The sequence below is a fragment of the Solenopsis invicta genome, chromosome 16 (genome assembly GCF_016802725.1).
Source record: "Solenopsis invicta isolate M01_SB chromosome 16, UNIL_Sinv_3.0, whole genome shotgun sequence".
NCBI classification, from domain to species: Eukaryota; Metazoa; Arthropoda; class Insecta; order Hymenoptera; family Formicidae; genus Solenopsis; species Solenopsis invicta.
In genome coordinates, this window is record NC_052679.1 from 7,578,088 (window position 1) to 7,591,132 (window position 13,045).

Here is a 13,045-nt window from a genome sequence, read left to right on the forward strand (position 1 = left end):
CTACATGTAATACTATATATACAATTATAATACATAATTACAATCACAAATTTCTATTAACAGAATCGTGTTAGGCGCCTGAAGGAAGATATAAAAAAAGAAACATGATATGCAAAGTAGGAGAAAGAGAAAGAGAAAGATGTCTTAAATTAAATGTGAGTATGTATCATGCAGCCTGAAGCCGGAAAAAGATGAGGTAATTCGATTTATGTAGCCCATGTTATACAGATTATAATTTACTGATTGGTACACAACAATTGAAATTAAATATCTGATTCACAGATAGGAAAGTTAAAGTAACAAGCTCATTGTCAGTTTAGAGAGACTTAATATGAGCAAGAAATAAGAAGAATACGTATAGTAAACAAAAGCTCCAGGAACAATTACAAAATTTGCTGGTTAATAGATGTTTTTAGTTAATTAGTTTAAAGGACAGTCACATTTAATAAGATAAAACTTTTGCTTTATATTTCTATTTGCTTTAGGCTAATTAGAAAAGATTAATCTTATTAAATATGACTATTTTGAGTTTTTCCTTTATATTTACTTAATATGTATAATAGTATTAAAATATGATACAGAATGTTTTCTGAATTTTAATATGATAATTTTTAAAACATTCCAGACAACTAAAAATACAAAATCTTCAAAGAAAGACTATCGCTAAGAAATGATACAATAATGTAATAATTTTAAATTATTACACTTTTTATCATGCTACTTCATGACCTTTCTTTCAAGTATATTTTGTTTTTTCTGAATTTTAGTTTATTAATGGAATACAATTACTTCATCATTCTTAAATGAAATTTTCTTAAATGAAATGAAGTTCAACTTGGCTGCATTTCGAATTGCTTATTGACAAGGCACACACAAAATATTTTATGTTATGTTTAATGCTTAGTGTATAACCCAAGTATAATCACAAATATATGCTAAAATGTTATAAAATATACAATTTTTTAATAATTGTTATAGGTTTTTTTACACCCAGAGATAAATTATTACAACAAATGAATGAGAAAGAATTAGCTTCATACCAGTAAATCATTTGTCGTTTAGAAGAAAACAGCAGGTAGAAATTGAAAGAAATCCATAATCTGAAGGAAGCTCTGGAGTTACATTAAACTAGATTTAACTTGCATATTGAAGCATCTGGAGAATGGACCAATGCAAATACTTGAGTGTCAAATGTAATTGATATTTATTATTTATTTATTTATTTATAACTTGGATGTACAAGAAAAAAGTGCATACAATGGTTAGAAATATGTATAGTCATAATAATATAGCAATATGGAGTTTTGTAGTAATATTACTTTTCGTAAATAGAGAGCTTTATGTATTTTTAATGAGCTTTGTTATTTTATGTGTTAAAGGGCATTAGAAAGATTTTGTTGAAGATTCTTATATAATGTAAAGGTACTTTGTAATTTTCCTAATACTTATTATATACGTTTTGTATTTTAATATAGGTGTATTCTCTTTAGCTACTTTTTTTATTTGTTTTATATTGGCAATTTTAATTAAATGAGTAATTACATTTTTAAGAAAAGAATACAAATAATAATTTAAAAAGAGTTCAAATTAGAGTATCTAATATAATAAGATAACTTAAAATTCTGACAAATTGTTCTTCTCTATAGCTATAATTAAATTTAAGAAAAGCAGAGTAGTTACAATATGGCAATGCATCCTTATTATTTGATTTTCCATTTTGTTTGCAAGCACCATGATTTATTTGCATAATGGATTATATATTTTAGATAATTTTACGTATCACGTTTCTCTTCATAATGAAGTAATATTTCCTTATAGAAAATTTTTTTATATCATATGTGAGGTAGTAGAGCTATAAAATAAATGTGAATTTTTCGCTTGAGTAATTGCTTTATCGTTAAATTATTCAGCGTCTTGACAGTACTGTCACATAAGAAACAATTCAGCGCTTAAAAATATATAGATACTGTTTTCAGAATCATTTTGCATTTTGTTCATCGTTATACATTTTAACATACACTGAGAAAAATATTAAATATAAAATTAATATGATAAATCAGTAATTATGGATCCAAAAATAAATAAAAAATTATATAATTAATTGCCAGTATAAATCTTCGTGATTGTTAGGGCGTGAGATCGTGAGTCCATACTTAAGATCGAAACGTTTATAATGTAAACTGAGCCAAAATATTAATTATATGTGTAAAATATTAAGTGTATATATATATATATGTGTAAAACATTTATTATTATTATTATCATCTTACGCCCCAACAACATGCAAAGGCTCATATTGTTAATTGAGTTATAATTTAATTAAATACAAAACAAATATAATTTTAGTTCAACAGAGTATTTATATATTTAACTTAAATAAATAGATATTTGACCTGAAGAAATTTAATCAAGTTGAAAAAAATCAACTTTTTTTCAATACAGTGAACCCTCCCATACTTGAAATAATAGGGAGATAAAATTGTTTGGATAAGGGAATTTTCGAATAATAGAATAAACACATTTTTATACACATTTTTATTAAATTTTATTTATTCAAACAGAAACTTTGCATTTTTAACAAAAAGGACTTCATATATTCAAAAAAACTTAAATTCTTTACGCAAAGAAAACAAAATTAATTTCACAATATGTTATAATATTCGGATAGTAGAACGTTCGGATGTTAAAGAATTCGGATAATGGAACTTTGGATATGGGAGGCTTTACTGTATATTGAGCCAAAGTGCAAGATTGATTTTTTAAAAGCCGATATTATCTAATTAAACTCAAATTATAAAACTATTTTTGTTAGTGTTGCAGCATGACATAAGATGTAGCGCATAATAATGGACCCTGTCAATAAGATGTATATTGGAATTGTCGCTCGACAAGGAGTCTGTCCGCTGCTTTTGAAGCATTTGCAGTCACCGGCCTTGTAGACCGTGTTATTTCGAATCGTGAGGGATTTCGTTCCTCCATATGTTGGTCGCTTCCCGGGTAAGCTATCTCGTTCGGCAGTTTAGTGTCGGTGCTATCAATCCGTTTCGAACTAAATCTCAGGGTACTCTTGCCATCCGCGCAAATGCCTTTTATTAAAATAACGGTCGTAGTGACTAGGCTCATGCTCACGTTCGAGAAGATGCTGTTTCTCACGATGGCGACGTCGCCTTGGATGGACATTGTTCCCGGTTTCTGCATCTCAAACTTGTAGCCGATGATCTCGATGTTCAGAAAGTTAGCGAAGTTCAACCTTTCCTTGCTATTGTATTACGCAACTCGCTATTTTTAAAGCGCAACATTCTCGTGCTTCTCTCAAAGACGTTCAGTCAGTCCATCCGTTCGATCGTAACGTTCGTCATAATAAAATGTATCACGTTGATGGAGGTGAACTCTTCGTCAAAGTTCTTGATGAGCGCGTTCTCAATTGTGACCATGTCGATAGCTATTGTATTTGTGAATGTATAGCTCGCGATCGTTGGTATAGCCAATGTTCGAAAGCTTCAGTAGTTTCATGTGACTCAATGTGAAGAAGACATCAAAGATTAGCTTGGTTTTGATATTCTGAACTACCATCTTCTCGAGATCATTTGCTTCTGGAAAACTGGAGTAATGGAGGTTCGCTGAAACGTAGTCTGTGACAGACACGCTGGTAATGTTCGTGTAACTGTATTCTTCCGGTAAGAGAAACTCCTGATAAGTCAGATCAATTAAGCTGTATCTTATTCAGCTATTTCAGCTTATTTTATGTTTTTGTGTATTTTACAGGTGCTTTATCGTCAGCATTATTATGAAGAGAAAAGAAATTATTAATTTTAACTTGACATTATTAACTATAATTATAATAGTATCAAATCAACAATTATTATCTCATTAAAAATTATATGAATAAGAATTAACTAATTTAATCTTGACATAATTAAAAGTTAATTTTAAAAAGCATTTATATTAAATTAAAAAATTGTCATTTTTTTAAGTTAGATTACTTGAAACATTCAGAAAGAAGAAGGGGATTGTAAAATAAGAATTTGCGTTTTTTAGCAAGGAGAACTAATACTCATCTCCAACATTCTGTCCATACGTCGCCGACAGGATCGACACCGACACCAACACCAACAGTAATAACGATAAGACGATTGGTATTCATCCTTGATCAACCTTGGTCACGCGGTCTTGTCGTCTAATTTCGCAGACTCATCGCGATGGAAGATAAATCTCGTTTAATACGTCTGCTATATATGTTTCAGCTTTTTCCGATCTAAACCCACCTTACTCATCTGTGCTACCGTGATGATGATAACCACGAGATCATTCTTGTAATAAAAAAACAACAGATGTTTATGCGTATTATAAGACATGTTCTTATGTAAAGAATTCTAAGATGAGATGTGGGCTAATTTAGATTCAATAAACTTAGTTTCGATAAGTATTGAAAATATTCTAGCGATTCTTATCTCTTATTAGAGAATAGTTTAGAAAGGAATTCCTATTTATTTTTTTCTACAATTTCCGATGTTCCCAATATCATTGGCCGCCATATATTTGTTCGTTTAATTTTAATAAGTTCTGGTTGTGGCGCTGGTGTTGGTTCGGTGACCACAGGATTTGATATTGGACAACATATTATCTAGTTGAAAGATTCGCAAGTCTAATTGAGCATTTTATCGGCTAACAGTTCCTAATAAACTTGTGGACAATAATCTATATGTTTGCACACACCTGCAGAATTGTTGATCACACATGACTCTGAAAGGATTCCCAAAGATGCAATTAATGTAGTTATGAGTTATTGCTAAATATAAAATTACAGTTGACTGTGCAAAGTTTTTTTTCTCGATTTGAATTTGCGTCTAAAAGTTTAAGTCTTTTCAATGTGTCTTATAATTATTTATTAGCTTTAAGACGATAAAAGAAAAAAAACAGCAATTGGAATAATTTTAGAGCCAGGCGATGTCCCGTATAAACTGTACATCATTGGCGAGCTTGAGGTCCGATGCGTCTGGACAGTACCGAGGATTTTCTCATAATCGCCTGCGACAGAGACTACGTGGAGCAGAAAATTGCGGCGCTCCGCGTCTACCGGCAGGTGCAGCAGAATCCCTGTGAGTACATATAGTATTTCCACTTGACGCAACAATTGATAAAAATTTTTAAGTAAATCACTGTGCACGACATTCGACAGAGCTTGAATTCTTTTCTTTTTTTGTTTTATTATGTTATTTATTTGAGTGCTCGCCTGGTTATCCAATTTGATGAATCGGAAGAGGCAACATTAATTCTAGAATAGTATCGCTGTTGAATGAAATACAGTGTTGGTATTTTAACAAGTAAATTTTACGTCTGAGGAAATAGACCATTCTTAATTAATGTAATACAAAATTTTTTTGTATTTCACACAAAATTTCATTGACAAAATATTAATAATCTATATGGAAAGATTTCAGGTTTTGTTGAAATACCTATGATGTAGCCAGATACAGATCCGAAAATAATTTTGTTAGATATCAAAATAATTGGAGAAATATTTTAACGTGGTTCTTGCAATCAGTTTAAGCATTTTACATAATTATTTTTATGTAACATAATGTTTAAATATAATGCTTGAGAACGTCTTTCATAATTGTTTTTATTTTATCCAATAAAATAATTTTTAGATATGTATCTAGTTAAATTTTTAGATACTTTAGCAAATGTTAGTAATTTTCATGAAATTTTTATATTTTTGGTACTGCTTTGAAATATGACGCATACACCCTTAAATAGGGAGGGTGTCTATTTCGTTATAATGAGTCACGATGGTTATATTCGATGATGTATTATATTGTATAAATTTGATTTAGAGGATATACTAATATTAAATTTAGAGAAGTATATCTAATTTTTTGCAAAAATATATTACATATTATAAGTAAAATTTAAGGGAGGAACCTACTGTAAACACCGTTTCTTCTCGATTTTTTTTTAAATTTGGCAAAATTGATTGAATGTAGACAAAATATACAGTAATGTTCACTATTTAAATTAATTAAAAAATGTTTTTGATGTTGAAAAATTTCAAGGCAGGCACTTCAAAGCAGCACAGCAGCTGCTTGAAGTTGACTCCTTGAATTTGCGCCGGAAAACGCCGAGGTCACAAAATTAATGTAAAACAGAAATTTCAAGGAAATTTCGTTAGTTTATGTAAAAACGCACAACATATATCTACATCATTAATAAAATTCATAAAATTGCGAAAACGGCTACATAAACAGAAAAATCATTTTAAATAATTGTTAATAATTATTATTTAAAGCAAAATATTAATGATTGGATAGGTATATGTTGAGACCAGATAGTTGAAAAATAAGCATGTAAAATTCGAACACGATTGGTCAAATAGTTATTCGTGCCGAGTTACATTTCTCGGCACGAATATCAGTGTCCGCCTGATCAACCTGCATCCTGACAATATATCCCAAAACATGTTCATTGACGCCATAAATTTTCCGTAGGATTTAAGAGACCGACATATCGTGGTGAATATCCGTAGTTTCTGGAAATTATGTTATCAGAGCGAATCGAATATAATAGACAATATTTCCACATCTAAAAGGACTATTGATATTAATGTAGAAGAACCACAGGATATCGAAAAACCAGGGTTTGGTAAGTTAATATTTTTTTAAAAGCAAATTAAGTTAAAGTTAATGATTTATAAAATTAATTTACAGAATGTTTATATTTACTATCGCAAAAAATCGGAAAAATATTCAAGGAATTAATTTTTTGTTCTTGAAAATAACAGATTTTTACTTTCAAGAGCATCAGTAAAAAGACCTATTTTTTGGCCCATTTCTTGGACCACAAATTTCAAACTTTTCTTTGTGTCAAATAGTATTATATAATGGAACATTAATCCCAGAGAAATTTTAAGATAAACATAAGCGCGGTTCCGAGAATATAAAGGGTTGAAAGTGATGGTTTCTCATAACACAAGGCGTTTTTAGACTTCTTTTCTGTTGTTTAAATAAGAGTTAGCATTTCCCATGTATTTTTGCGCGCTGAACACAAATCTGGTAAGCAAATTGCTCTATCACGTCAGATTTCTTAGAAAAGTGTCAAAAATGATCGGTTTTACCTCACCGTGGCGTTAAAAAAAATCTATTTTTATCTACCTAAAAATCTATCTAATATATATATATATATATATATAAAACGAAGTGAAACATTGTTTCTTATGGATTTTTATCCCGGATTGAAATATGACTTTAGTTTTCGTCTAGTATGAAAACTCCCCAAGATAGATGGAGTTGAAGTGAGACGTGACATCGCCTTTCACGGATCGAGATGCTTTTCTACTGAGAGTTTCCTTGCCTGGGATTAATGTTCCACTATATAGTACTATTTGGCATAAAGAAAAGTTCGAAATTCGAGGTCCAAGGAATGGGCCAAATTTACTGAGCTCTTTATATTTTATTTTTCCAACAAAATTGTTTCTTCGATTATGTTTTTCTTTTTAAAGCAACTAGCAATAAATATGGCATATATACACATTCACGCAGAAAATTTTCTAATTAAAAATTAATTTTACAAGGCACTATTTATATTAAATTATAATTATGTAACTTTTTTAAAATTAATTTTACTTTATAATAAAAGATAATAATAAATAATTGTAATATGGATCCTGGAATAATATTTTATTTGTAAATGAGGTTTATATGAAATAACAAATATTACAAGAATCTATAATTAGGAAGTTTATAAAAAATTTTGAATTAAGAAAGTGGCTACACCAAAAACACTATCTTAATGCTCAGTAATCATTTCTTAGATGAATTTATATTCATTTACAAATTTCCTCAAATTGTGCTCTGCATATTTATCAGAATTTAAAACGCAGCATAAGTAGAATCAGAAATATAATATTACGAAATTTAACTTTTTAACTTTATTAATTAACCTTTAATTTTTTAAATACAGTTAAAACCCAATCCTGTGAAAAATCAACGGAAGATTCTGAAGGTGAAACCAAGAATAATGAAACGACCATGGAAACTTCGGAGTCGGAACCTGGAATGAGAGAAAACGGTTCTTTTCTCACGAGTGATGCTGAATGACGCCGAGGAGGATACCAAAACTTTGAAACGAAAGCTTGAATCTGATGAAATTCCCGAAAAGGAAACGGCACCTGCGAAAAAACCAAGATGGTTATTAGAAACGGAACACGCGTTCGATTTATTAAGTGATTCGAAAGCTCGCGGTTTGACTATCGTAGCGAAGGAGCATCCCTTACAAATTGCAAACGCGCTGCTTCCCTTCTTGGGAATTTCATGGCCGTTTGTTATCTTTCATATACGCATCGGGAGCCCTTGCAAGAAACTTTTATATGGAGTTAAAGCAGAAACGCAATGTAATAAATATGAAACTGTTTACAAACTTTTTGTGTTCGTATCAAGTATTACCTGACAGGACTCATCCCGATATCTCGACAAGCGATACCGGCGGTTATATTTTAACTGTTTACCTAGTTGAGAAATAAAGTTTTTTTTTTTATATATTTTGATGTAAAAAATTAATCAGCATAAAATCGTATACTTTATATTGAATGCCAAATGTATAAGATGTATACAACGTTAGGAAAATTTTATGAACAAATAATAATTTTTTACATAAATATAACTCTATTACGTATGTATTTGCATATTTTATTTATTTAACCTTCAATGCATTATAATAATAATATCATTCTTTTATCTTTTTTATAAGTTCAAAAAATCATAAGATTGTAAAATAAAAATCAGAATAAGAGTTGTTAATATCAGTGAATTTTGTGCAACTTTTTTATCATATATAATAATCAAGTGTTTATTATCGGGAAAACCGAGAAAATCTGAAATTTTCAGGGAATTTATTTGTTATTCCTAAAAACCATAGTATTTGATTGGTGCTCAGAGAAATTTTTGGAATTTTATTTTTAAATTTAAATTCTATCTTTTTCTGAACAAAATAAACTAAAAATTGTTTTTACGATTATTATTTCTTAATAAAATCAATTAGCAATAAATATAACATACATACATATATTTTTATGTGACTCGTTTTTGTAAAAAAATTAGTAATAATAGAAAACATGATCCTAAATTGATTGTTTAATCGCCTCTCAAATCTTGTACTTTCGATGAACTGTAAGATCCATGTATTGCAAACAGAACGTTATGTGCCATTTAAAGTTCATATTATTTTTTTTAATACTTCAGTATATTTTAAAATTTTAAATTTAAATTGCTTTCTTTTATGATTTCATGCAATTAAGCAAACAAACAGACGCGCTAATGTTAATGACGTTGACTTAAACCTGCAGTTAACAACTATACTTTTCGATAATAAAAATGGATAACAAAAATTAATTTAGAGGAGAAGAGGGTATTATGGCTACTGTCGACAATATGGCTACCCATATTATTTCCGTTATTAGGAGGCGTATTCTAACAATTGCTTGTGGAGTTATTCGTTTAGTAGCCCGCCGTTTCTTAGTGATGCTAATATGCCAATACATAATGACTGACAATTGTTAGAATTTTTACTTTTGAGCACTTCTACTAAACTTTGTCAAGGTACACTTTCAACCTTTAATTACATACACTTCATCATTATTCTTAAATTTGAGTGTATTATCACACGAAGGTACATACATTAGTGTTTTTTTGTTATTTTACTTTTTATTCGGCCGTATACATTTCGAGTTATACAAAGTTAAAACAATAACATGGGATTTTGTTAATATGGTTTTTTAAGCAAAATTTTTATACCGAAATATTTCTTCGATAAATCGATTGTCAAACAGCGGTGTTTAGAAACATTAGAGACATCATTTTATGCTTGTTGTTTAATGTTAAATAGGGATAAAATGATATTTTTAATGAAATTTCTAATGGTATTTCTAAAGCTTCTGAACATAGGATGGAAAATTAAAAATATATAATTTTGTAACAAGGTACTGAGTTTCTTTTAAACTAAATTAATTTTTTTTAATTATTTTTATGGATAGTCATATTACAACCACTTTTTTCTTCCACCGATTATGCAGTGCATTAGATATTTTTATAAATCACGTCCTAAACAATAAATATTTCATTACTTTGAGTCTAGAATCTGTCAAACACTCTGACGACAACACTCTGACGAGTGTAATCGTTCAAGTTTTAATAGAAAATATTAATTATAAACAAAGTTATTGAGTAAAATGAAAATGGGTGCTATATTACCGTCTTCTCTTCTATTAAATTATGACAGAAGGCCAGATGTATTTCTTATTGACTTTGACAACCGTCTGGATTTTGCACGAGATGGCTAGAACAATGAAAGACATTGATTAAGATAAGTAAAAAATTAGAAAAATGAAATAAATTATAGAAGCGTCATTTTGATTACATAAAATAATGTGTATTGAACATTACAAATTTTATGTCTGAAGAGATTAAAAGATTATCCGAGAGTATGAATTAAAATTATGACAAACACTAAAGAACAATTATATTATACATACACATTTATAATTCGTGGAAATAACAGAACTGTATGCATGATCAATTATTAACTTCTATGTTAATATTTTTCATACACAATATAATTTTGAACAGAATGATTATTATATTTGTTTCTTTCTAAAATATCAGAGATTCTTTTCTAAAATGAAATCTGAATTCATTGCATTTACGTTAAAGAGGCCTGGTTTCATTCTGGTTTTCAAGCCTGTGACAATTGGTCTCGTTTTTCCTGAGAAGTACAACAATAAAGAAAATTATTACTAAATTTACTATTTATTTAAATTCTATTAACACAGAAATTCTACTAGATTTGAAAACTATAAATTCTTTTCTTTTTATTTGAAAATGAAAATTTTTCATGAATATATATTACATATTGTTTAGATAAAAAAAAGAATCTGCAATAAATCTTCCATATTGGTCAATGAATAAGGATTCTTTCGTTTTGTACATTGATTCGAATCTCTTACATGGTTTGTCATATGTGGATATTGAAATAACAATCCATTACCTTTGCTGTCACTTTTAACTAAAATTATACTCAATGGATGGATTCCTATATTTTTCAATTCACAGTAAAGCTAAAAAGAAAACAACTATTAGGAAGCAATATAATTATTGTTACAAAAGCATTAATAAATGTAAATATACCTTATTGTAATTATTTTATCATCATAGTTAAAATATGATTCTATCGTCAAAACTATTGTCTCCTCTTAAAAAGTTTTCGGCAGGACTGCGTTGCGGGGATGATTTTTTTTGTTTCATCGCGGCTTTAATTTCATATGATCTCTCGACGTGCGTCATCAAACCGCTACATCAAGGCCATCAAGGGACGCTAGTGGCCACGAAGGAAAAGGGAAGCTGTCGTCCAGGGCCGACGCGTTCGAGACCGCTGGCGAAGAGAGAAGCGAGAGCTTTACACGGCGAACAAGCGCTCCGTATAAGACTCGCGAATGGAAAAAAATTGTACGGGCAGGTTGGAGCGGACGAACGGCTAGGACAAGGGCCATTGAATGTCGGCTGGCCTGCTGGATAAACGGACGAAAATCGACGAGATCGATAACTAGAATAATTCGCTCCGTGAACGTAGTGCGGGAATCTACCAAGATATCGGCCACTGGCGGGGACCGTGCGATACCCGCGGAGATCCGTCATAATACGGACGTGACGTCGCGTCATGATAACGACAGACGTCAATTGGCTACGCACATACGCGGCAGAATAACGCGCACACCTATGGGTACTGTACGTAGGGTAGGGTAGGACGCGCCCATCGTTCCCTCAATTTCCGCATCGAGCGCGATCCTTCCCACAGTCCTTCGAGTTCTCGCTGTTGTGTACGAGTGTTGTGTGGCAAACGAGTATCCGGACGATCTCTCTCCCGGCAATCTTCTACAAGACGAGGAGCAGCGAGGCGGTGTCGGCGAGGTGACCCTCTCTCGGTAAGTGGAAAGCCACAAGCAGATCGGCAGGCTCGCGTTCTGTGGTCGCAAGCCCATCGATGTAGCGTGCGTGCGTGGCGCATCCGCCGCTCGGTAATTATGAAGGAGACGGTCCTTCTCACCGATTTTAATAAAATTTTACATATTTGTTCATTTTGAAACATACATTAAGAATCTAAAAGAAAAAATCGTCGCTCTCAAGGGGATAAAAAGTTATAAAGTATTAAATAACGACGTTTGTGAGGTTAGGAAATCTGTCACACAGCAAAATTAATTATCGCACCTGAAAGTAAATGCTTAAAAGGGGGAGGGGCTTCGCCCCTCCCCCCGCCCCCCAAATCTAACCCAACCCAACCCGTATCCCAGTTTTAATTCAAAAATTGTTTTGCGTGGAAGTTGAAAACCCATGTGGCGGGGGGTTTTCAACTTCCACGCAAAACAATTTTTGAATTAAAACTGGGACACGGGTTGGGTTGGGTTAGATTTGGGGGGGGGCGGGGGGAGGGGCGAAGCCCCTCCCCCTTTTAAGCATTTACTTTCAGGTGCAATAATTAAAAAATATATTCGGTCTCTCTATGCCGTCAGTGTGACAGATTTCCTAACCTCACAAACGTCGTTATTTAATACTTCATAACTTTTTACCCGCTTGAGAGCGACGATTTTTTCTTTCAGATTCTTAATGTATGTTTCAAAATGAACAAATATGTAAAATTTTATCAAAATCAGTGAGAAGGACCGTCTCCTTCATAATTACCCGCCGCTCGGCGAGGATAGCGCGTTTTTGATTATAGAAGGGCAAGCGATCTCAAGCGCCAGAAACTGTCGGGTCGTATCCCGCGTTGTCGATTCCGCCGAGGAAACGTGGACGGGCGGCTCCCCGGAAAGCCGCAAAGCCCTCGCGCACGTGCGCGAGTCGTGCCGCGGCCGTGAGCGCACGATCGTCGGGGCCTGATACGGTAGAGTCTCGCGTTAAGAAAGGTAGTTTCGTTCTCGATTATGATGAAGTCCTCGTCTTTCTCTCTTATATCGGCCTTAATTTTTCTGTGCTTGTAATTTTTCGTCTACTTGTACTCT

The 13,045-nt window shown here is 31.8% G+C and overlaps 2 pseudogenes; one reads left to right on the plus strand and one right to left on the minus strand.

The window, feature by feature from the left end:
* Window positions 1–2,727: 2,727 nt before the first annotated feature.
* LOC105202863 lies at window positions 2,728–4,355 on the minus strand (annotated as a pseudogene).
* A 592-nt stretch (window positions 4,356–4,947) lies between these two features.
* Window positions 4,948–8,621, plus strand: LOC105202864 (annotated as a pseudogene).
* The last annotated feature ends 4,424 nt before the right edge of the window (window positions 8,622–13,045 follow it).